The 27381-nt window shown below is 35.6% G+C and overlaps 1 protein-coding gene across 50 annotated transcripts in view; it reads left to right on the top strand.

Moving 5' to 3' along the window:
* HDAC9 (histone deacetylase 9) overlaps window positions 1-27381 on the top strand; it is a 921222-nt gene that overhangs the window by 461131 nt on the left and 432710 nt on the right. The gene's annotated exons all lie outside the window — the stretch shown is intronic.

Genomic DNA, 27381 nt, shown 5'->3' with positions numbered 1-27381 from the left:
GAAGACACCAAGATGCCATATGATAAAGTCCTGAGGCCACTGTAAGATCTTTGGATTTTAATCTAAGTGTGTAGAATAACCTGATCTTATTTGTGTTGTAAAATACGTAGAGGCAACCTTCTGGCTGCTCTGTAAGAAGGGATTGTAGGACCCAAAGTGAAAGCAGAATGGTCAGCTAGAGGCTGTCATGGTGATTTGGTTAAGTGACGTTGTTGGCTTGGATCTAGGTGACAACACTGGAGGTGGGGAGAAGTTATCAGATTTGAAGGATATTTTGAAGGTAGAGTTGATAAGATCTGATAGATTTTGGTATAGGTTAAAGAAAGCTAAGCCTCAAGGACAACTCTTTAGGTTTTGGGCTTCAATAATTGGATGGATTTTGGTGGCACCTTGGTGAATGCTGGGTGAAGGATGAGTTTAAGAATGAAAACGTGTTAATAGGTTCTGGCTGTATTAAGTGTGAGATGCCAACCAGGCATCAATGTGGAGATGTTGAAGGGACAGTTTTAGGAAAAGGGTCAGTACAGAGATATGTATTTGGGCATCATCCTCCTATAGATAGTACTTAAAGTTATGGTGCTGACATGCCTACCAGGGCTGTGAGCATAGTCTGTGAAGACACAAGTTCTGAGGTCTGAACTCTGGGACGCTCCACCATTTAGCGAGCAGAAAGAGAGTCTAACAACAACAAAAATAAAATGAGTAGGAGTGGTTAATAAATTAAGAGAAAAGGAGGATGTGAACTATTAGAAACTAAGGAAAGACAGTATTTCAGGAAGGGGAAGCTGATCATCTAGGTCAAATACATAAAGAATTTACCACTGGATTTGCATTGTGGAGGTCATTGCCAAATGGCTAACTTTATCACAGCCATGATGCTATTCCTTGGCAAATGTTGATTTACTTATCTGTTTCTTCCAGGAAACCTGTGAACCTCACGTAGGAGTGATTTTGACCTCCAGGAAACCTTTGGCAATATCTGGAGACATTTTTGGTTGTCAAAACTGAGTGGGGGTGGAGTGATGCTACTGGCATCTAATGGATGGAGGCACAGGATGCTGCTGAACATCCTGCAATGCACAGAGCAGCTCCCCCCACAACAAAAAATGACCTGGCTCCAAATGTCAATGGTTCCAAAGTTGAGAAATCCTGCACTAAACTTATAGTTCCCAGAGTGTGTGCTTAGACACCCCAGGGTGGACCCATAGGAGTGCTGTAGGATATTTTAAAGTTTGAATGAACACACAATGACATCTGTCCAGCACTAAATGAACTACTAACTCAAGATAGTTCACAGTTTCAACATTAGCTTTGTTTGTTTGTTTGTTTTAAAATAATATATCTTTGTAAAACTTGGTTTTGTAAGTTGCTGTGATAAGAATCAAATACTTGATAAATATCATTGTGGAATAAGAAGTGAGAATGGGAGTTTTCAATCTGACTTCAAGGTTTGTGAAGTTGGATAGTGACCAGAAGGTGTTGCGTTTTTAGGATGTAAATAGTTATTAAATTGTTTGGACTTGACAACTCAAGAAACTCAATTATTAGGTATATCTTTTAGCTTAGGGAGTGTAGTAAAAAATTACAGATATGCCATGAGCACCGTAAAGCAGAAGTCTTGGAACTGCTGGGCTTGACTTTGAGTTCCTTGGAAAGAGGCATTGTGTATTGGTACTTTATACCTGCAGCACCAGTACAGTGCCTGCTCTAAGTGTGAGGTGTGAAAATGCCAAACAGATATCCATAAGGAGATTCAGGGAAATTTAATACATTTAAGAAATAAAATGGCAGATATGAAATGAATGAAAGGGCACATGTGCACTGTAGTGTCAAGAGAATTATATGTTAAGTAGCAAAATTCTACCTACTGGTTCACTATGCACTACAACATCCCTAAATACCTCCCTACTTATATAGGATAAAATAAGAGAGCAGAAAAGAATAAAGCTTGACTTTCTTATTTGCCTGTGAATCTCTAGACTAAAATTTCTTGAGTTTAGTGCAAGTTTACTTCCTCAGATTACATTATTTTTTTCCCAATACAAATTTCTATTCTCACTTATATTATGCATATTGACAAAACTGTGATCTTATTCTGTAGGAATATGTGAACAGGAGTAATTTGAATATATCCTAAATTTTTGGCTGCTTTTCTTCCTGCCCCTTTTGCCAAGCACTACATGCCCTAGCCTAATGATTGCATAGATGTTGGAAAGAGATGTTCTTTTCGGAGTTAGTGATTCTATTTTGTTTTTGAAAAAAAAATCTTTTAGTGTAAGAATATGATTTCAGAATATAAACTTGTGGAAATATTCTTGGTATAGTGGCAAGAAGTCAGCTTTTATAATGGGATGTATAGTCCCATGCATCTCACTCTTACTGGGTAACATCTGGAACAAGGTGTAAAGTTTCTTTGACTCTTAGATTTGTCACCTGTAAACTCGGAATACAAATTCTCGAAGTTCTTATGAGGATTAGACTAGTTAGCTGATGACAAGTACCTATCACAGTGCCTGACACAAGGAGATACTCAATAAATGATAACTTCTCCTTCTATTTCAACTTGACCTATCCTGGCACCTTCCTCTCCTTTTTCTCATTCTCTTCGTCTTTTGTTTGACTTTAACACCTAGGATGAAGCTTATAGAACTTATTACCATTTTAAAATAGGCAAGTCAAGTTTCTTGCTTTGTTGGTATTTTGTGTTGTATAGTGATGAGGTGGTATTTTCCCTATTAATAATGTAATGCATCAACAAATATAAATATATCCATAGAAAGTTCTCCAGCAGGGACAGAGTTGGAGAATCGCTGAGTCACCAGTCTCCCCTCACCTGAGCATGTTCACAGTGAAACTTCCTTCCCTTGTGTGTTTTGAGGCCTTGCTTATTTGCAATGGTCTGTCCTGAAGAATTTGAGATTAGAGACCCCATGGATAATCATATTCCAAGGTAACCAGTAAAACTAAATTTCTGTAATAGTTAATAACTTATACTAAATCTTTTTACTAGAGCAGCTAAAATACAGTCTGCCTGTGAAATCTGGCTGACTTACTTTATTCAGCATATAAAAGTTATGTTTACTTTATAATTTAGCTATTTAAGTGTGTAACAGCCTTAGCCTAAAAACTGTACATACTTCAATTAAAAATTACTTTATTGCTTAAAAATGCTAATGATCATCTTCACTGCATCATAGCCTTTTTGCTGGCGGAGGGTCTTGCCTCAATGTTGATGGCCGCTGACCGATAGGGTGGTGGTTGCTGAAGGTTAGGGTGACTGTGGCACTTTCTTAAAATAAGACAACAATGAAGTTGGCTGCATTGATTGACTCTTCCTTTCATGAAAGATTTATCTATAGCAAGTGATGCTGATGTGGTTTGATAGCATTTGACCTACACTAGAACTTCTTTCAAAATTGAAGTCAGTGCTTCTCAAACTCTGCTGCTGCTTTATCTGCTAAGCTTATGTAATATTCTGAATCCTTTGTCATCATTTCAACAATGTTCACAGAATCTTCACCAGCAGTAGATTCCATTTCAGGAAACCCCTTCCTTCTTTCCTTTCCTTTCCTTCTTTCCTTCCTTCCTTCCTTCCTTCCTTCCTTCCTTCCTTCCTTCCTTCCTTCCTTCCTTCCTTCCTTCCTTCCTTCCTCCCTCCCTCCCTCCCTCCCTCCCTCCCTCCCTCCCTCCCTCCCTCTCTCCCTCCCTCCCTGCCTCCCTCCATTTGCATTCACAACTTGGTGGTTTGGTGCAAGAGTCTTTGCTCTCCACTTGTCTTGCTTTCAACATGCCTTCCTCACTGAGCTTAATCATTTCTAGCTCTTGATTGAAAGTGAGAGATGTACAACTCTTTCTCTTTCAGTTGAACACTTAGAGGCCATTGTAGGGTTATTAATTGCCCTGATTTCAATATTCTTGTGTCTCTCTGAATAGGGAGACCCAAGGAGAGGGAGAGAGTCAGAGACTGACTGCTGGTCAGTGGAGTCAGAACACCACAACATTTACAGATTAAGTTTGCCATCTTATACGGGTGTGGTTTGTGGTACTCTAAAACAATTACACTAGTAACATCAAAGATCACTGATTACATATTGTCCTAACAGATATAATAATAATGAAAAATTTTAAAATCTTGCGAGAATTACCAAAATTTGATAGAGACATGAAGTGAGCACATGCTGCTGGAAAATGGCACTGACACACTTGCTCAAAGCTGAGTTGCCACAAAACTTCACTTTGTAAGAGGAAAAATATCTACAAAGCACAATAAAGCAAAGCAAAATAAAATGAGGTATGTCTGTAGTTGTATCTGGTATGTAATTAGCTCTTGGATTTATTGCTTTAGTAAGTGTATATGAGTCTATTGGTGTAACCTTCACTATATAAAAAAAGCAACACTTTTGTAACTGCGTTTATGACAAAGGACTCATATCTAAAATGTACAAATAACTCTCAAAACTCAACAGTAAAATAACCAACCAGAGCAATAAGGAAATGGGCAAAAATATTAAAAGACTGTTCACTGAGGAGGATATACAAATATCAAGTTAGCATACAAAAACATATTAAATATCACTGGGTAAATGTATTTATCTATGATAATAGCTAGAATTCAAAAATAGTTACAATGTGAAATGCTAGTGAGGATGTGGATAAATTGGAGCACTCATACATTGGTGTTGGGAATGTAAAATGATATTGCTATTCTGGAAAGTAGTTTGGCTGGTTCTTTAAAAATATAAAAAATAGGATAGGTGCAGTGGCTCATGCCTGTAATCCCAGCACTTTGGGAGGCCAAGGTGGGAGGATCACGAGGTCAAGAGATTGAGACCATCCTGGCCAACATGGTGAAACCCCATCTCTACTAAAAATACAAAAATTAACTGGGTGTGGTGTTACGTGTGTAGTCCCAGCTACTCAGGAGGCTGAGGCAGGAGAATCGCTTGGACCTGGGAGGCAGAGGTTGCAGTGAGCTGAGATCGCACCACTGCACTCCAGCCTGGTGACAGAGCGAGACTCCATCTCAAACAAACAAACAAACAAACAAACTTACCACATGAGCCAGAAATTGCACTTCTGGGAATTTGTCCTACAAAAATTAAAACTTACGTTCACACATAATATTGTACACAGTTGTTCATTGCAGCTGTTTTCATTTGAAATAACTCAAAACAATAAACGTTCACAGTGTCCCTCAATAGCTGAATGGTTAAACAAACTGTGTGGTACATCCATACCATGGAATACTGCATTGCAATAAAAATGAACGTGCTGTTGATACAGACTACAGCTTGGATGGACCTCTAGGGCATTATACTGAAGGAAAAAAGCCAATTTCAAAAGTTTACACATGGTATGATTCAATTTATTAACATTTTAAGAATGTTAACTTCCTGATTTTGATATTGTACTATTATTATGTAAGAAGTAACCATTGGGGAAAACTAGGTGAAGCTTTCACAAGATTCCTCTTTGTGCTACTTTTGCAACTCTCTATGAGTCTATAATTGTTTCAAAATAAAAAAGGTGTTTTTTTTTTTTTTTTTTTTTTTTTTTGGTGAAGTCATATTTTACGCACATGCAAACACACACATACATACATACAGGTTCTTATGGGAAAATGTTATTTTGAAGTAAATTGGAATGTAGGCATTTCATTTATTCTTTCCAAAATCGTTTGTTTCTACCTTTGCAGGATTTTTTTTTTTCTTCTTCCTCCTCTTTCTCTCCCTTCTCCCAGTTCTTTTTTTTTTTTTTTTTTTGGTAGGATATTGAGATAGCTTACTTTTCTTGCTTAGGAATGCCTTCATTTTTTGGAAAGGCATTCTTTTTTTTTTAACCATTTTCAACTCAATTTTAGGTATTTAATTTTTCTGTCATTATAATTTGGATATATGACTTCTTTGAGAAGTGCAGATCATTTCATAGTTATCTCATTCTTTTAGAACTCAACCTTTTTGTTTTTTAACAGATTAGAAACTGAGAACAGCCAATTGCCCTACCAACCTGTTCTGCTCTGTTCTTTTATTTTTTTTACTGTACTATATTTGATCCTATTTTATTCATTCCATTCTATTTTATGATTTCCCAACCTAATGTATTCCATTCATCCTATTCTGTTCCATTCTATTCAATAAATATTTAATGAGTGTTTAGTATGTGGCATGTGTTAGTCTATGTGGCTTGGCACGTACCAGTCAACACAATGACAAAAAATTGCTGCTCTTCTAAAGCTTACATTACAAGAGGAGAAGACAAAAACAAAACAGATTTAATTCATAAGTAAATTTTAGAAGTTAGTGAGTGCTATGGAATAAAGAAAGAGTTAAGCAGATGGGGGATATCAGGTGGGAATGGAGGGAAAGTTACAATTTTCAAACAGGATAAGGTGTGAGAAACTGTAAGGAATTTTGCCATAAATTGATCTGAGCGATACGTTTTCTGATCACTGAGAATAGCAAGGCCAAAGGCACTAGGATGTGAGATGCCTGGAATGTTTAAGAAATAGTAGGGAGATCAGAGTGGCTGGAGTAGAGTGGTGAGAGGAGAGTAAGTGCAGGCGAGGTCAGATAAGAAAGAAAGGTCTGACTACACAGGGCTTTTGAAGGTATTGGTTTTTACTCTGAGCAAAATAGCCAGCCATAGCAGGGCTTTCAGCAGAAGACCACATGATCTCAATTATAGTTTAGGACCCTAGCAATCCTGTTGAGAAAGACATTGGCTTATTCTGTACTCTTCGCTGTGAAGGTAGAGAGAATTATTAGTCATATTATTAACAACAACCACATATGCCAAAAAACCCTCAGGATATTTTGAAGATAGAGTCAAAGGGATTTCTTGATGAATTTAATACAGATTGTGAGAGAATGGAAGGGGTAAAAGATGATTCCAAGGATTTGGGCATGAGCATCTGGAAGGTTAGTGTTGCCAACAACCAATATGGAGAAGATGGCATATGGAGCAGGTTTGAGGGGGAATGTCAGGAGATCTTTTTTTAGATATGGTAACTTTGATATATCTTTTAGACATACAAGTAGACATTGCTTGTAGGCAGGTGGGTATATGAGTCTGGAGTTCATGAAAGAGATCTAGGCCAGAGATACATATCTGAGAGTTGCCAGCACATAGTGATATTTATCATGAGATTAGATGAAGTTACCGAGGAAGTGACTATAGGTAGAGAAGAAGACCAAGAACTAAACCCCAGGGATCCAGAGTTAAGTCAGGGAAAAGACAAGGAACCAGAAAATGAGACCAAGAAGCAGCTAGTGAGATAGAAAACCTGACAGTCTGTGTCCTCTCAGCCAAGAGAAGAACAAGTGTCAACAGGGATCCAATTACTAAACTATATCTATTACCATCAATGCAAATGTGTATGATGTGATTCAGTATCTTCCTGTATCCCTAATTTTATTTTTATTCTATTTTTATCCTGGAAAACAGGATCATTTTTTGTTTGGAATTTAGCCTGCTAAGAAAAAGTAGACTTTTTGTTGTTGCTTATGTTTCAAACAGAATCAACATTGTTTAAAATTGTTTTAAGAACTAGATTTGGTGTTAACAGTTTTTCTGTGGTGAGTCTGAATTTCCTTGACCCGTTATTTACGGCAGAAGGTAACCACTGCACTTATTCTAGGAGGCTGGATTGAAATGTATTTTATGTTTGATTATTTTAGGAAAAAGATGTTAAGCATCTTATCTTTATTATGATCACATTTGTTATTACCAGCATCTTCTATAAATAGTACTTTTTGAGGCTACATTTTATTGTAGACTTGTGTATTTTTAAATGATTAAGTATTTGGCTTGGAATTATCAAGTAATCCTGTGTAATAACTGTGATTAAAATTATGCAGGAATTCTTTTCAAACTGTGACAAATATGTTGTAGCTTACAATCTTCTTATTGAATTTATCCATATATTTTATCAAGAATGTCAAGTATTTTTACATTAAGTTTATGTAGGTTTATAGGTAAAAATATAAATTATTAGTAATGCAAATTATGATCTTGGAAAAGTAGCTAGATTTTCAGGTTTTCCTTTTTTTTGAGCTTGCAGAATATTTGGAAATTGGTTTGCATTTTTTAATGTGTATTTATATTGTCTTTTGCTTATATTCTGCATTACAGGATTCTGAGTTTCCACTTAATGAGTAGGCTTTACAGTACCCACAAATTACTGCAACAAAGTAAGAAAAAAAAAAAAAAAAGCACTAGAAGCCTAATGAAGTGGACTGCTGAGAACAGAGCTGAATAAACACAAGCTTCCCTTTTTGCAGTGACTGTTCCAAACTAAGCAGAAGCTGCTTCTTTATTTCAGGGAAGGAAAAATAATGACCTGGTTTTCTTTATTTTTCTGGTGAGCAATTTAACTGCTACCTCCATTTGGCATATTCTCCCACTTCTTTTACTGGAATGGGCTATAACTGTAGGTATGGTGTTCTTTGCCACATTGTATATTTTCCTTACTGCAGTGTATATTTTGAGCCATATTTACCAACACAGATATTTACTTTTTCTCTGAGATGTGGTCTAAAGCAATTGTTCAGAGAGAAATTCAACACTGACACTAGAGGTAAACCTGTTCCAGGCATTTCAATGTGTATGTGTGTTTGTAGAATTATCATCAAAGAGAGAAGATTATTCTTCCAGATGGCATTTACCTTAATAGAAACTGCTAATATGCACATGCTTGAAAACCATTTCTAATCCAAGTGTACTAGTGGCGTGTTATTTTCAGGAAGAGTTGCATTAACTCTTTGAACCTTTTAAAAAATTATCTTTTACTTGTGAACGAGACCTTTTGAAAGATAATAGCTATCCTAAGTAAGTTATCCTTTGAGTACTGTGCGTGTGCACCTTTGTGTGTACTTGTGCTGTGTGTAAACCATTGTGTATTTTGGCATGGCCCAAGTCAGCAGGAAGGCTCCAGGGCTGAGGCTGCTTTCATCCTCTGTTACACCCTCACAACCTTCCTGTTTTACGATAATTCTGAAACCTAATGCTCCTGCTACTTTTAACTCAGAACTGTGTTTATTTGCCTGTGGCCTGTTTTATTGTAAAATAAAAACCTTAAGAACCCTATGTTTTTAGGGTGCCTTTCCCCCCTCAAGAACACTGTGGTTGTCTTAAAGCCTAAATGACTGTGTTTTAATGATGTGTAAAGATTCAGTAAAAAATAAATCATGGCAATTTTGTTTTAAGAAGAAACTTTTAAAGGTAATACATGCTGCAGACTTCAAAAAGTCCAATCAAACAATTAAGAACAAATTGTACTTGTGTGAACTTATCATTTTATTCTGCACTTTTCGTAACATGTTAGGTGTGAAGCTTCGAAAGATTATGCTTTAATTCCAGGTAACTATTGGTAAGGGATTTAAGTCACAATTATTTAAACATAAGTTTTTCACAGATCTTGAATGTCTCTGGGAATTTTCTCCCCCTGAGGCAAATAATAGAGGGAATTAAAGCTGATTTGTTTTCTTTGCCAATTGAAATGATGAGATAGGTGGCTGCCACTGATTTTATTTTACCTATAAGCATCCTACAGCCTTGTTGTTTTCTGGTAATGCCCGTAATGGTGATGCATGGTAAATAGTGGAGTAAATTAGAAGAGAGTTGGTGAAGCGCTCTGAATATTTTTCTTATTTTTGAAATTCTACTAATTTTTATTTTAATCCACCAAGAGGCATTCATTGTATGTTTATTTATATCCAGCATCTATGTGTTACAGGTGTGATGAGAGTAATGGATAAGTAAAATGCCATCTTTATCCTCAAGGGACTTACAGTCTGGCTCAGTATGTCTTATGAAGCGAGGGTAGGACACTATTGGCATTTTAGGTAGGGCAGTTCTTTTCTTGTGTGGAAATGTTCCACACATTGTAGGAAGTTAAGTTTCTCTGGCTTCTGCCTAGTAATTATTAGTGGCACCATTAGTTACTGTGACAGTAAAAATATGTCCATTTTATTTATCAGATGTCCTCTAGAGAAGGTATTAATTCTAATCCTTCTTCCTTAGAACAGTTGGAAGATCTGAAATATATGCTATATGCATAAGAAGTGATTATAGAACTGTATTGTCTATATTGTCAAAACTATGTTAAAGGAATGATGCATACCATAAAAGCTAAGAAAAGACAGGAAAAAAGGCTGGTTAGTTGCCCCTGTGTACACCAACTTGTATTACAGATCACTCTTTTTTGTTGTTGTTGTTTGTTTGTTTGTTTTTTGAGACGGAGTCTCGCTCTGTTGCCCAGGCTGAAGTGCAGTGGCGCTATCTCTGCTCACTGCAAGCTCCGCCACCTGGGTTTATGCCATTCTCCTGCCTCAGCCTCCCGAGTAGCTGGGACTACAGGCGCCCGCCACCACACCGGGCTAATTTTTTGTATTTTTAGTAGAGACGAGGTTTCACCATGTTAGCCAGAATGGTCTCTGTCTCCTAACCTCATGATCCGCCCGCCTCGGCCTCCCAAAGTGCTGGGATTACAGGTGTGAGCGACCGCACCTGGCCGCTCTTGAAGATCATGCTGATTCTTCTGCTGTGACTATCCTCTTCTGTCTCCCTCCTTTTTTTTCTGCCCTGGATAACTCCTACTTAACCATCAAGATAAACTAAATTGTTATACCTTCTAAGAAGCCCTCATGAACTTTCTCTCTTCTTACACTGGGTTGGATGACTTTGAACCTGGTTCTTACAAATCATTGGGCGCATCTCTGTCACTGCCTTCTAGCATTCTATTGACATCATCTTGTTATGGTCCTTTCTATCTTCTCAATAGCTTCTATGTGTATATTGCAGGCAGGAACTATATACTACATGTTTCTTACCTAGTTAAATTCTATGTGTGAAGTGCATATTCAATTAACTGACCTGAACTTGGCAGAAACATATAAAATTGTGTAGTTGTATAGTTGATGAAAACATATAAAATGTAGTTTCGTTATTTTTGACATCAAATTAAAATTCTGTTCAAAAGTCTCCTTTAATATAACTTTGCTCATTTAAAAAAGATTCTTGTGCCCCACTATTGGAAATATGATTTGGTACAATGCTTTTGGAAAGTCATTTGGCAGTAGGAATCAAGAGATTTACAAGTTCATGGTATTTGATTCATTAATTCCATTTCTGGGAACCTCTCCTAAGGAAACAATTCTAATGATAGAAAAAGCCTGATACACAAAAGTCTCCATTTCAAAACTGTTACTAACAGCAAAAATTCTGAAGTCTTCAACAAGTCTGGGGAATGGCAGCTTGGTTAATTATTGACAATCCAATTCTAATGGATAATTTTGGGACAATTGTGGGGAATTGTGTGTGAATATGATCTGGCTTTTAGGTGTGATGAAATTATTCTGAAATAGATGGAGATTGTTGACCCTCCAAAATAATATAGCTACAATACAATATGAATGTAATTCCTTATTTTAGTATACACTTGAAGATAGGCACAAACATACAGATCTGTATATACATAAAAGATCCAAGAGGATATACTAGATCTTAACAATGCTAACATCTGGGTATTAGGAATTAATGTTGATATTTTCTGTATTTTTTTCTTATTTCCTATTTTCTACAATACCCATTACACAGGTGTAATAATAAAGGATATTTTTAAAAAACAAGGAATTGAAAATAATTTAAATGTTCATCAGTAACATGTGGCTGAATTAATTATCGTAGGTCTATATTCTATTTCATTATATTCAAAGACAATATGAGAAATTTTTATAACATGCAAAATAGTTGTATTGTAGTATTCAGTGAGAAGAGCAAGATGAAAACCTTTTTATATAGGTTGGTCTACACTCCAAAAGTAGATCTCACAGTGATTGTTTCTGCATGGTAAAATCTTGGGATTTTCTTTTTATTTTCTTGAATTATTTTTCTATAGTAAATATATCTTTTTCATTGGAAAAATAAATATATCATCAAAAATTCTGTTAGAAAAGTACATGCTTCAAAAGTTTTAGGTTATTGTTGGAGGCAGTTCAAAAATGTTATAGCTGCAAATCATTGCTGTATTTAAATACAGGTAGCACTTCGTGTTAGAAATATGTGTTGGGAGGGGTTTATATTGTGTGTTTTGTAAAGATAGGGTAAGATTTCACAAACTTCTTATAGACAAAAACAGTTACAAAGATTTGTGTAAATTCAGCATAAAGGTGAGTTCCTTAAAATTATTTTTTATTAAATCATTTATTCATTCCTTCATTCAATAATTATCCATTGAGCAAGGGCTTCAGTGCCCAAGATTCAGAAATAAGAAATATAGTAGGAAACAACACCTAAAATTGACTTTTCTCTCACCTTTTGGGCAAAAATTGAAAGAAAGTTAAATTCTCTTACCATAGTAATATCATATGTGATCAAAAATTCAAAGCGTCTTTACTGTCTAAATAATGTCTATTGAATTTTCAGATGTTCTCTTAGCTCTTTAATTAAGTTCCCTAATTTCTGTCTCAATCCAGTGTTGAAGTCAGCAGCCAAATGCCACATATGGAAAAATGTTCCTCTGGAAGTAAATTGAATATTTAAAAAATTACTGTCACTTATCTTAATATTTAACTCAATAAAACTTCTGTTTCTCAGTGTTTCCCCACACATTTTCATGTGTCTGTTAAATTGTTGGTAATGCTGCATACATAATTCTAAACTAAATGGATTCTCTATCGTTTAGAATAGTTTTAGGGGTAATGTGTGGTAAATCATTTTTTTAAGTTGGGTAAATAATTCTTTTGAGTAATTAAGTAAATCTAATGAGTGCTGTTTAATTTCTTATTGGTTTATTCAGTCTTTTTATTTGCTTCCTGTATGGCAAGTTCAGAAACCTATTATTACTATTTATTGAGAGGGCTTCTGAATATCTTTTAATGAGAAAAGTACCTGGTGATAGTTTATTAGGGAATTCAATAAATTCAAGAGGAATTTTTTAAATGATCTCATTTGTATTTTAGCTATAAGTTAGGAGACAAGGTTCTGTGCTCAAGGTTCCCAGCTACTGTAGGAATTGTATGATTGTGATTATTTTTAAAGCCTGAAGAAGCTATTTTGGAGTTCTGTTATTTCAACATTCTAGATCTATTCTCCATGTGATATTGACTTAAAATTTAAAAAGCAGATGTAGGTGAAAGGCGATTCTGCAAACACTTTTGCTGTTTTATCCTGGGGCTTTGACAACTTTAAAGCAATGATGAGTTTTTTTTTTTATATCTAACCTTAATCCTTTTAAAGTCACCTCTCCCTAAATTTTCTTTATTACAAATGTAAATAAAAATGGGATTGTTATGTGTGTTCTTTATTTTAGTTATGTTATCTGTTTCATTTATTATATACAGAGATATAAACATAACATTTCATGAAAGAGAGACTTTATGGAGAATACACAGAATCTTTTACTAGGGATTTCTACTAGGAATAGTAGTAGAAGATAAGGGGTGAGAAAAGGGGATTTTTGACCTATTACTTTATCTCTTGTATGGCTAAAATGTTTTGCCATGAACATTGCAAATTATATATTGTAAATTACTTTTATAGTTTAAAACTATTTTTTATATTGTAAAATATTACAATTATATTATAAAGATATTAAGTATTATAAATTATTTTTATAATTTAAAACAAAAAAGATAAATATTATTTATATACAAATTGTTGGTTTGTATAAGGCTTTTGGCATATTAAGGGCTTAATAAATATTTAATTGAATTTCAGCATGTGCTAACATATATTTTTCTTTTTACAAGTGAGCCTACTACCTGCTGAACTTGAAAGAATCTAGCATTTAAAAGTTCTTTAACAATATATGAAACCTAGAATAAACAAGCATAAAGACTTTAAACATTTTTAAAAGCTGTTTAAAGAATGTTCTTATATTGGTTAGCCTTTGGCCCCCAAATACAGAAAGCATTTATTTTCATTTTAAAAAGGGCCCCCAAACAAGACAGAGCTAATAAACCAGTTATAGGATACAGTTTTTTTCCATTTAGAACTTTATGCAATCTGTCATCTTCTCCAATCCATCATTATTAATGGTTAGTCTTCTCATGTTTTACATACTTTATTCTTAGAATCCTCAGAAAACACACTCATTTTTCCTGCTACTAAAATAAATAAACATAGCAATTTATTCCTAAATATAGTGTATTTCCGGTTATTGGTGTTTCTTTCACAGGCCATTGGTAAGTGAAGGAACTACAGAGAAATAAGGGATAAGAGGAAATAAAAATGATATCTCAAGGCCTTTGTTCTGCCAAGGTCATCTAAAAGCTATACAGCAGGGTTCATTTCAAGACTGCATTTCAGGGTTAGCTCACTAAATGTGTCCACCATACTCTACAGGTGGGGAAACTCAGGTTGTGCTTAGCTTAACATACTAATGCTTGGTTCTGATAATGCCAAGATGATACATAGATTTAGTCCCTCTATTGTAAAGTTTATATTGAATATATGGGTTTTAGAGGATACCAACAGAAAACCAACTTTAATTGCTTTCTCTTCTACCCATTCGAACTAGCACTGAAAGAGAAGTCTGACTCACCACCACTTGAGCACGAACTTTTCTGGTCACATTCAGATAATTAAAAGTCATCAAAGCACTTTAGCCTCAAATGGTCTCGATTCAGTAATTATCAATGTAATGATGACATTTTCTTCACAGTAAAAGTTTCTCAGATTCACTAGCTCAACCAGCTGCATGGATACACCTGAAATAGAAAAGAACGGCATGGTCAGCTTTGCTGTTTGCCCCAGCTTTTGTGTTCTACAGCTGCTTCGCCAGCTTGTTAAGAGTGGTGACATTGGGAAGTGAGGAGAACAGGTAAGGTAGGGAAATGCCTTCCATGTTGGGCGAGGTGACATCCCTGCCTTGGACCAATGATTAAAGCTGCCTCTTTTTCTAGTGGATGCTTACTGAGGGTTCACTCATCTACAGTTCCCTGAACTAAGAGAAGCATCCGCCGCCTGACCAGTTACAACTTACTCTTCACACTTCGGACATTAGTCTGTACACCTCCAGAATCTCCCTTCTGAATTCCAACTAGGTGTCCTTCATGGGCAGATTCTAAGACAGCAAAGGCCAATAGTCTTATTCTCCCTCTCTCCTGGCCCAGATCTGACCCACACAATACATACACACACACCTTCATCCTGCTGATTAGGTGGGTCAGCTTTGCCCAAGTGGGTTCAATCACCTTCTTATCCTTGATGTTTGTACTTTGGATTTCTCAGGCTTGAGTGAGAAACGAATCGATCATATCTCCAAAACTTCAGGAAACATCAGTCTCTCTAAATGAATTATCTGAAGTCCTTCTCACTAATGTTAAGGTGAGGGACAAGCAAGCCTGAACCATCCTTGAGGAGGAGGGGGTAGGGACGTGGAGCATACTGACAACTCTCTCTGAAGACATTCCCCATCTCTTTTTTCCATCTCTTTGACCAGTTTTACTGCAGCCCTTTTATACCTTTGAGTATTAAGGAGCTAAGACCCCCACACTGGTGTTCAGTTATTCCTTTTTCAACCTGCATAGGTGGTCTGGAATGTGGGAGTAGTTGACACCTACTTTCCTGGGGTCTCAGCCAAATGAAAACAATTATTTAGTAACCAGCTTTGGGAATATAACTTTTTCAACCTTTTCTGTGGTCTCTGAGATACTTTTTATACTCAAATATTACATTCTAAGGTCTTTTAAAAATGTTTGTGTGTTAGAAGCAGTAATGCTGGCTATACCACTTAAAAATAAGTCTTATACCAGATAGGAGTCAAATTGACCCAAATCCTAAAGTCCTCCTGTATTTGTTTTGATTGCTTACTCATTCACTTGAATACATAATACATGACATGATATGAAAGCTAAGATAAGCAAAAGACTATGTAATGACAAGTCTTTCTTCTGTTGTAAATCTTAGTCACGTTTCTCTTTCCAAGGGGCAAATTTTTTATTTTTTATTTTTTATTTTATTTTATTTTTTTTTGAGACGGAGTCTCGCTCTGTCGCCCAGGCTGGAGTGCAGTGGCCGGATCTCAGCTCACTGCAAGCTCCGCCTCCCGGGTTCACGCCATTCTCCTGCCTCAGCCTCCCGAGTAGCTGGGACTACAGGCGCCCACAACCGCGCCCGGCTAATTTTTTGTATTTTTAGTAGAGACGGGGTTTCACCGTGGTCTCGATCTCCTGACCTTGTGATCCGCCCGCCTCGGCCTCCCAAAGTGCTGGGATTACAGGCGTGAGCCACCGCGCCCGGCTTTTTTATTATTTTTAAGATTCTTATTTCAAACATTTCTGGAGATCTCAAGATTCATGTGGAGAATATAAAAAATAATTGGGCTCGGACTGATCTAACATAATGTTAGGTATATGTTACCTGTCAGCAGAGAGATATTGAGCATGGGCCATAACCGGCTCACTCTTGCTATTCTACCTGTGAGTTAGAAATCATAATACTAAAGACCTCTAGGAGTTGTGAGAATTAACTGAGAAAAATCGATTTAAAGGAAATAGTAGTTTCTGTTGTAGAATATTCACTCTATACATATTAATTTCTTAAAGTCCCAACCTCTTTGTGATGTCATATTAGCTTCTACTTCCTTCCCACCCTCAACACTAACCATTGTGCCACCAAGATCCTCTGTATGCCTCTGTGGCAACTGCTTGGTTTCCTGCATATACTCGGTTCCAAAACCTTGTTGTGTGAAGTGTGCCTGTTGTGCCCTGTGCACATCTCTTACATAGCACTTCTTCACTACAGTGTGGTGGAATATGCGTTTTTCTCTTCAACTTAATGCCTTGTTTTGTGACTCAACACGGTGATTGGCACCCAGTAAACAGTATGTATTTGTTGAATGAGTGAGTGCACAAATTAAGCCCCCTCATTAAAGGCCTGTTCTGTTTTGATAGAGGGGACATGGACAGAGGTGAAGCATTTTGATGCCATGGGAATTGTGGGGACCATAGAACTAGCTCCCCTGGAATCAGAGAGGGAGCATTAGCTTGGTAAAGAGAAAGAAGATGTTAAGGAAAAGGCAAGGGGCCAAGCCAGAAGGCCATGAAGATCAGATAACACATTTGGAAGTTAGCTTGAACCTCACCTCATCCCGTGCTCTCCTCCCGGCATTAGGAAATGATTATTTTATTAAGACACTGGCGCCTTTGAAGGATACCACTGATGTTCTTACATACTGTCTCAGTCAGCCCCAGAAAACCAGAAAACCTTCAGTGTCAGGGGATAAAAAGAAACAAACAAAATAAATCATTTTTCTGTCACTTTCAAGTGATTAGAATAGAAGAAATAGAAAGATCCATTGTCTTGATTAAAAGGTGTCAGTTATTTTTGGTGGCATTTTAAGTTGATGCTTTCACATATGCTTCTCCAAAAGAAGCTGGTAATAGTATGTATTGAATTAAAATGTAACCTGAACAGCTAGAGTGAGCACACTAATATGGCATTGGCCACTTCACTGAGCATACTTTAAAATTTCTAAAGGAAATAGGCCAATTCCCCAGAGATTGTCTTTGTTTCTGAATGAAGAAATATTTTGTTCTGTATATTAACCTTTTATTATTCCTAGATCTCAGTATATCTAAACAATTTAATTAGATTATTTTAATTGCTTTATTGAGATAACATGAAATTCACCTATTTAAAATATACAATTGAGTATATTTTAGTATATTCATATGGTTGTGCAACCATCACCACAATCTAACATAGAATACTTTTTACCCTTTTAAAAGAAACCCCAGACCCATTAGCATCAATTCCCGTTCTCCTTTCCATACTACCAGCTGTAATTAATGTATTTTTTTATCTCTATAAATTTGCCCATTTTGGACATTTGATATAAGTGAAATGATACAATATGTGGTCACTTGTGACTGCCTTCCTTTACTCAGCATGTTTTTAAGATTTACCCATATTGTAGCATGTAACTCAGTACTTCACTTGTTGTTATTATTGCTGAATAATACTCCATTGTTTGAATATACCACATTTCATTTATCAATGAATCAGCAGATGTATATTTGGATTGTTTCACCTTTTGGCTGCCATGAAGAATACTGCTGTGAGCATTCATATACAAGTTTTTGTGTGGATATCTTTTTGTTTGCATTTATCTAGGAGTGGAGTTTTGCTGACTCGTAAGTACTTGCCAACACTTGTTAGAATACATCTTTTTGAGTATAGCCATTCTAGTGCATGCAAAGTGGTATCTTATTTTAGTTTTGATTTGCATTGCCCTAAACACTAAAAATGTTTAGTGATTTTCAAGTGCTTATTGGCTATTTGTATATCTTCTCTGGAGAAATGTCTTTTCAAGTTCCTTGTTTATTTTTTAATTGGGTCATTTGTATTTTTATTATTGAGTTGTAAGATTTCATTTTATACACTCTGAATATTAAAGATATATGGTTTGCAATTATTTTCTTCCATTCTGTGGATTGATGGTATTATTTTCAGCAACAATTTTAGTTTTGATGTAGTCCAGTTTATCTGTTTTTCTCTTACTGCTTCTGCTTCTGATTTGTTACCTAATAAACCATTGCTTAATCCAAAGTCACAAAGTTTTACTCACGTATTTTCTTGTAGTTTTCGCTCTTAACATTTTAATACATGATCCATTTTGAAGTTTTCTGTGTGTATGTGATTAGTTGTCCCAGCACCATTTGTTGAAAAACTATTATTTTCCCCCATTGCATTAACATTTTTGTCTAAAATTGATTAACCATAAATATAATGTTTTATTTCTGGATTCTAAATTCTACACCATTCATCTGTACATCTGTCTTTATGCCAGTACTTCTTTGTTCATTATTATACCTTTGTAATAAGTTTTGAGATTGGAAAGTATGAGTCCTCTATATTGTTCTTCCATTCTAAGGTTGTTTTAGCTATACTGGGTCTCTTCCATTTCCATATTAACTTTAAGATTCATATGTCAATTGCTGGGGAAAAAAGATGAAATTTTGGTAGGGATTTCATGGAATTTGTGGATCAATTTGGGTAGTATTGCTATCTCAGTAATATTAAATATTTTTAACCTATGAAAATGAAATGTTTTTCGTTCATTTAGATCTCCTTTAATTTCTTTCCATACAGTTTTGCAATTTCAATGTACAAGGTTTGCACTTTTGTTAAATTTATGCTCAACAATTTTGTTCTTTTTGATGTAGGTCATGTTTTATTGATTTGTTATTTGTTTTGGTTGTACTTACTGATCAAATTTTCTAAGATTTTGTAAATATGATATATTTTGACAGAAAACTTTTGTGATGACTAAGAAAAGTTTATTCCATTTATGTGCTCCCATTTTTGCTCTCAAGTGATGTTGCCCACTGACTTTAAAATTAATTTCAAAAAGTTCAACATGGCCATAATAGTACTATTATAATCTCGATATATCAGTGATTTTTAAAAAAGGATTTCTACTTGTTTTATACAATTGATCTTCAAATCCTGCTATTATACCTTGAAATGTCTCTCAAAGTCATCTTTTTTTTCCATCCTATCTGTGTTAAGCGTTTGAAATATAAAATATATAAGCCCCCCCCCCAAAAAAACTTCAGTTATTCAATGGTTATGTTTTTGTTATCTTCTTTTGTTGCTGTTGTTAGTTTATTTTAGTTATTTCCCCACTCTCCATCCCCTAATATCTTTTACTCAGAAAATTTTCATGTAATCCCTACAGGCAGAATTAATTTTTCCTGTTTCTATGATTACACAATGTATTTAAGGTGCTTAGCACAAAATTCTTTATAGAGAAAAGTCTCAAAACATGGCACCTGTCACCATCTCTAGTTATCTGTTCAAATCATCAGTATTGCCCATATCATACTCTGTATCTTTGGTATGTTTTCTTGCCATCAATTCCCTCAGAACCACCCAACCCCCCCCATGAACTTAGATTATAATTTTTTTTATATACTTTAAGTTCTAGGGTACATGTGCACAACGTGCAAGTTTGTTACATAAGTATACATGTGCCATGTTGGTTTGCTGCCTTTTTTTTTTTTTTTTTTTGAGACGGAGTCTTGCCGTGTCGCCAGGCTGGAGTGCAATGCCACAATCGTGGCTCACTGCATCCCCTCCGTCCTAGGTTCAAGCGATTCTCCTGCCTTAGCCACCCAAGTAGCTGGGACTATGGGTGCACGCCACCACACCCAGCTAATTGTATTTTTAGTAGAGATAGGGTTTCACCATGTTGGCCAGGATGGTCTCGAACTCCTGACCTCATGATCCGCCTGCCTGGGCCTCCCAAAGTGGTGGAATTACAGGCGTGAGCCACTGCACCTGGCCAGATTATAAATTTTTTGAGAACAATGACTATTCTCATCTTCCTATGTTCAAGGCCTGCATAGTTTAGAAACAAGAAAACTGAGTACAGTTGCAACCATACAATTGAAAAAAAAATTGTCCATGGTTATAAATTAATTAATCTGTCCTGATTTTATGTCTGTCAAATTACAGGTAGTACCAACCCAGTAAGAGCTTTATTGATAAATAAATGAGAAATTACAGTTTTCTCAAGTGTGAGGTAATCCCTTTTTTGGGGGGCTTGCTTATTTCTATTAAGCTTCCAAGTATTTTTTAAAAGACAGTTTGTATTCCTGGCTTTATTTTCCAATTTGGTTTTGTCTATTCTATTTGCATACTGAGAGGAAGCTGGCATATAGCAGTCTAAGTTAAATGAAAAATAAGTGCCCAATTCTAATATTCAAAAACAGGATAGAAGATGTCCATTTTTAATGTTTTTATTCTAAATAGGAATTATATGCACTACAATGTTTATATTTTTTCCAATTGTCTTATACCACATGCTTATGATTGTCACTGGGCCTCTATACCTATTCCTTTTCATCAAGAGACTACTTTTGTATTAATATTTTACCATTAAATTTTATTGAAACACTATTCAAAGTCCTCAAAATTTCAATTTTATACCTTTTTTTTTTTTTTTTTTTTTTCCTGCAAGACGAAGCAACGTCTTTACAATGTTATTTTAAGCTCATCATTGGGCTTCCACTGTTTCCTCTACTTGCCCTTATTTTAAACTATAAAATCCATGAATATAATGACCACATCTTAGGCTCTTTCTTTCATATTTCAAATGCCTAAGCCAGCATCGAATAAATGTATTTTATTTATTTATTTACTTATTATTACTTTTTTGAGGCGGAGTTTTGCTCTCGTTGCCCAGGCTCGAGTGCAGTGGCACGATTTGGCTCATTGCAACCTCTGCCTCCGGAGTTCAAGTGATTCTCCTGCCTCAGCCTTCCAAGTAGCTGGGATTACAGGCATGCACCACCATGCCCAGCTAATTTTGTACTTTTAGTAGAGACGGGGTTTCTCCATGTCATTCAGGCTGATCTCAAACTCCCAACCTCAGGTGATCTGCCCGCCTCAGCCTCCCAAAGTGTTGGGATTACAGGTGTGAGCCATCGCGCCCAGCCAAATAAATGTATTTTTTTTAAAGTATCCTATGGTTTGTTTATCATATAATGTAAAATCAAGAATCCAAATATTTTTCAAAGTGCAGAGAATTTCTGAGAGGAATTTTTTCCTTAGCATCTTAATATCCAAACTCTTCTTGCTCACAAGATTACTTAATCAGCATCATATCAGAGACAGCTTGCTGTGTTTACCATTGTTAGTTGGGCCAGCATATGTCCAAAACAGTTGGAATGAGAAAAACAGCCTTGACTTGAAGCCAAATTAGAGAGGGAGGAGGAGAAGAGTTCTTTAGCTGTTGAACAGGACTACATGCTTTGGACAGTGTAGGGTACTTCTGTAGAAAAAAAAAAAGGTGGGAAATTCTTTCAGCCAAAAAAAATAGTAATAATAATAAAACAGGGTGCATTTTGAAATATCTAAATGCACTGAAATAATAAAAGCAAATTGGTGATGTTGCTTTAATTTTATTTATATAAGCCTTTGCAAGTAATGAAATCTTTTTATGTTAACCAAAAAAAGAAAGAAAGAAAGAATTCTAAGATATTTATAATCTAGGTAATTTTTTTTTCAGTTTTACCCTAGCAACTTTAATTGGCTTAGTGGTTTCTAATTCCGGGCAGTTTTCTGTTTCTTTATTAAGCAATGTGGGAGCTGTTGAATAACCATCATATTTCATAGGATCAGAATAATATTTCTAATTTTTCTCAAACTGGGTATTGTATTGCTGTATAGTAAAAACCTTTTAGGTGAGGAAAATGTCTATTCTTATTTTCCTAAGTAACATTACAAAAAGTAGATATTTTTGTGCATTCCACCCCTTTAAGAAGCAACTATTGTAGAAAGTGATGTTTTCATTGAGACAGAAAATGGAAAGTAATATTTTGCTATTTATTATGGAAAGTTTGAGGAGAGATTTCCAAATATCACAATCAAGGAATAAAACAATTTTGACCACAATTGAATTTTATATATCAGGCAAAGCCTGTTCTAGGGTAGTTTTTAATTAGATAAAGCTTTCTTCAAAGTTCCTGCTTTCAATTCTCTGTCATTTTTTATCTGGTAGGGATCCTGCTTGCTTCCTAGTACCTCTCCCTTTCTTTACATCAGAACCTGTTCTGGTGGTTATTGATTTACCCAAAGAAGTCAATGAAGGCCAACAGCAGTTGCCTTTTGCATGAGATATACTTTCTGATAAATACTAAAAAAGGAAATCACACACACATACACACAATTTTTACTGCTTTGGCAGTAGAGAAAGCCTTGGGAATCATTATTTTAGCTCCCTGGTTTTATCTGTTTTATACATGAGAAACCCAGGATCCATAGACGTGGACTAATCAAGAGTAGAACTGGTGACACTGTTCTTTCTGCCAAATTCTGTTTCTTTACATTGACAAGATATTGGGCATTAGCCAGCAATTGAGAGTAGACTGATAGAGATGTTAATTTATTCATTACTTGTTCTTTAAAATAACTGTATCCCATGCTTGTGAGAATCAAGCAAGAAGACAAAGATTCCTTACCAACAAGTTTGGTGAAAGCATTTTCAGAGCAGTGTAGTGGGTATGGTAGGTTTGTACTCTAGGACCTGGAGGTGAGAGAGGACAGAGGAAGGATGTACCGTATGTTCAGAATCAAACCTTCCCTCAGGTCCTGAGGTTATCAGGTCAAGTGTGTCGCAAGGCCTAGCTTCCTCTTTGCTAAAGATGAGTTTTTCTTAGGTGGTGCCTTAGTCATTTATGCAAATAGACATCTGCAGTGCCAGCCCCACCTGCTCTCCAGACATGCCCAGTAGTTTGTGAACCTTGGCTTTGAGTATGTCCTGCAGCATGCCAAATTTATCTTGGGGGGAATAAGCCCAAGTGAACCGCCTACATAAATCTAACCAAGACAGGCCTAACGTGGTGGGTTGAATTTCTGTGTTGAACTAAGGAATCGCATGGGGTTCTATCGCTATACTTCTCCCTGCTAACTGGGCAAGGAGTGGAAACCTGAATAACCCCTATACAAGAACATTTACCTTAGGATAGAGAAAAATTGCACTGTTTATTGTTCTCTTGTTTCTTTTGTTTAACCATGATAATACTTACCTTTTTAGCTTCAAGATTTATAAATTCCAAGCAATTCATTTAAAGCATTTTTTTAAAAGCTTGAACTTAAAATTTTGTATAATGTGTTCTCGAGCTACTGCATGTTCTACTGGTCTGATCTAAGTTATATTATAAATTTTGTGGAAAATAAGCAGAAGCCATTTGATTCAGAACGGCTTTGCTAAACTCTATGATTAGCAATATATTTCCTATGATCTTGGGTTATATAAATTTAAATTTGCATTAATATCTGGAACAGCATTTGGGTAAATATTTTTCCCATAGTTTTTAAACAATACTTAACTACCAGAACTATTTCATATGAAGCACAAAATTTCTGTAGTGGTTTGACTACAGATCTATTACTAGGGCGATAGCCAAACTCATAGTATTATTATTACAGCTTTGAAGTGTATAACATGTTTCTTTAAAACCTCAAGGTTTTAAAACATTCAGAATAAACTATATCAACCCACACATTAACAAACATTTAAATGTCAAATGAACAGAATATCCTTTAATTTCTAACCATCCCTTTGCAAAACCCATTCCAATGTTGGTTTCTATAAAATATACTGGTGCCTTGTTAGTTTATACATATAAGATATATATATTTGTAAGCTTGGAATTATGTAGCAACTGCTGCACAGATTGGAACAGTTTGTGCCTTTCGCTATAATTTATTAAATGAAATTTCAGTTGAACAAGTATTTGTTCTATTTGTAGCTTATTGAAGGGTATATTATCTCTGTCTCATGGAAAAAGAGATAACTTAGGAGAACCCTCCTGAATCTTTTAGTATGGAATGTTATACAGGGTATTTCATTAGCACCATTCTAAATTAGTATTTACCATATTATTAAATATGCAAGATAAAAAAACACTGAAAGCTAATATTGTATATGTGACAATGGCAAAGTTAACTGTAAGCTGTCTAGTGCTCATTATTCTCATCTGTGAAATGGGGATAATAATAAAACTGTATTCAAAGAGAAAGTCCATCCAAAAGTCATAGCTAGCGCTCATCATATGTTGCTCATTTTAAAGTACCATCATTCTTATTTGTATTTTTGTTTTCCAGTTGACTGCATATTGTGAAGAGCAATCAACAAAGTCTAAAATTAATATATCAGTCTAGTGAAAATACTTAGAACTTCTTTTACTTGGTGTTCTCCTGTCATTATATTCTATTTCCTAACTATGTTTTATTTTAGATGAAATACACTATGATAACTTTTAACCTAATTCATTCAACCATTACAGCAGAGAGGTAGCTTGGAAATTTGATTGTCACAGGGACATCCCACCATGTGAGAATAAAAATTGGGCCAGGCACAGTGGCTCACACCTGTAATCCCAGAAGCTTGGGAGGCCAAGGCGGGTGGATCACCTGAGGTTGGGAGTTCGAGACCAGCCTGACCAACATGGAGAAACCTCGTCTCTACTAAAAATACAAAATTAGCTGGGCATGGTGGTACATAGCTGTAATCCCAGCTACTCGGGAGGCTGAGGCAGGAGAATCACTTGAACCTGGGAGGCGAAGGTTGCAGTAAGCCTAGATCATGCCATTGCACTCTAGCCTGGGCAACAAGAGCAAAACTCTGTCTCAAAAAATAATAATAATAAAATAAGATAAGATAAAATAAAATAAATAAAATAAAATTTGGACATAGATTGATTCTCAGGAGCAGAAGTTCGCAAACTTTGTGTCAGGGGAGATAATAAATATTTGAGATTTTGCAGGCTGTACTACCTCTGTGGCATTCAATTCTGACTTTGTAGTGCAAAAGCAGCTATACACAGTAAGTCAGTGAATGATAGTGGCTGTGTTCCAATAAATTTTATTTGTAAACACTGAAATTTGAATTTCATGTATTTTTATGTCACAAAATATTTTTCCTTAAAAAAAATTTTTCCCAACCATTAAAAATGTAACAATCATTCTTAGGTTGCAGGCCCTAAAAAATTAGGCAAGCTGGATTTGACCCATGAGCCACAGTTTCCTAACTCCTGTTCTGCATGGTTACCTTCATTGTAAATATTTTCTTTTTTTTTTTTTTTTTTTTTTTTTTTTTTTGAGATGGAGTCTCGCTCTGTCGCCCAGGCTGGAGTGCCGTGGCGCTATCTCAGCTCACTGCAAGCTCCGCCTCCCGGGTTTACGCCATTCTCCTGCCTCAGCCTCCCGAGTAGCTGGGACTACAGGCGCCCGCCACCTCGCCCGGCTAGTTTTTTCTATTTTTTAGTAGAGACGGGGTTTCATTGTGTTAGCCAGGATGGTCTTGATCTCCTGACTTCGTGATCCGCCCGTCTCGGCCTCCCAAAGTGCTGGGATTACAGGCTTGAGCCACCGCGCCCGGCCCATTGTAAATATTTTCAATAATTTCTTATACTTTTGATTGTACAAAGAGGTATGGCTCAAATTACAGACTGATATCTCAGAGCTGTGCTTAGAGTATTGAGAAGCATTCTGTAATGCTGATGGTTTTCTCAATATTGGCTAATTCTATAAACAGATACTATGAGTTCTGCCAGAAATAGAAATTCTAATGACAGTCTAATTAAATAGAAGCCACAGAGAAGAATTATTACATTTTCTTATGCCAAATTATGAATGTCTTCAATTAATGCACAGATATTTATTTATTTAGGTATATGTAAAAAGTGGATTTTTCTGACAGCTTTAGGCTCTTCTTTGTGGTAGAACCTTCTGTTTCTCTAATTAGTTGTGCCTTAATGGCCAGTAATTGTCTTTTATGATGCACAAGGAACCAAAAAAAAAAAAAAAAAACTGAAATTAAAAAAAATAGACCATCACAGTCTGTCTTTTCAAATCTTTTCTCATACTGTCAAAAAACAGCTGCCTCTTCCTTTTTGTTACTACTTTCTTCAATTAAAAAATAATCTCAAAATTTATGAACAATACACCCAAACCTCATTAACACTGTTTACAGTTAATTATGATTTAGTCTCTCTTTCTGTCTGATATAACCCAATGGGATTTAGTTAATCAAGTACCAAAGGTGGTTTCATTACCAGGCAGTCTTTACCTGTGAATCACTAGATTCACAGATTGGAGAGTAAAGCCATAATGAATTTAAGGAAAATAAAAACAAAACCAAAAAAAAAAAAAAAATGCTAATTGCCTAGACTCAATAAAATTTTGCATAGCTAAAAGAAAAGGGTGAAATATCAAATTTGGAATTCTTAAGTACAGAATTGTTCCTTAAAAAGAGTGCTGAAATACACGTGTAAGAAAGATGCTTTAGACTCACCTGAAAATACAGAAATGTGTCAAAATATGAAGAAATATATTCAGTTACACATGTCTCTGTGGAATATATTGACAATTATGAACAAATGTTTTTCTTCACCTTTAAAAACAAAAATATGTAATATTATTTTAACAAAAATTTTTCAGTTTCATCTGTATCAAGGTATACTCCAGAGTGAAATGTGTAGAAATAAAATGAAAAGCCTATTTTGTAGAAGTCAAATAGAATCGGAATGGAGTGGTTAAGATCATGGATGCTGGAGCTGGACAGTGTGTGTTCTGATTCCTGTTGTACCTCTTAGTGGGTGTGTGACCTTGGCCAAGTTCCTCTGTGGCCTCCATTTTCCTCATTTGTAAATAAGAATCCTAATCACGTCTGTTCCATAGGTTACTAGATATTGCAACCTCATAAAGAAGAATTGAATAAATATTTACTTTATAAAGCATTCAGAACAATATTTGTTACACAGTAAGTGCTGTAATTAGTGTTGGTTCCATAATTCAAATTAGAATAAGAGAAACTTGGGAGACTGGCCAAAATTATGCTGTTACTCTTTGTGCTTACCCATGTTT

Source organism: Macaca fascicularis, chromosome 3, assembly GCF_037993035.2.
Source record: "Macaca fascicularis isolate 582-1 chromosome 3, T2T-MFA8v1.1".
NCBI lineage: Eukaryota > Metazoa > Chordata > Mammalia > Primates > Cercopithecidae > Macaca > Macaca fascicularis.
Note: the sequence above shows the minus strand (reverse complement) of the source record. Positions and strands in the feature narration are given on the sequence as shown.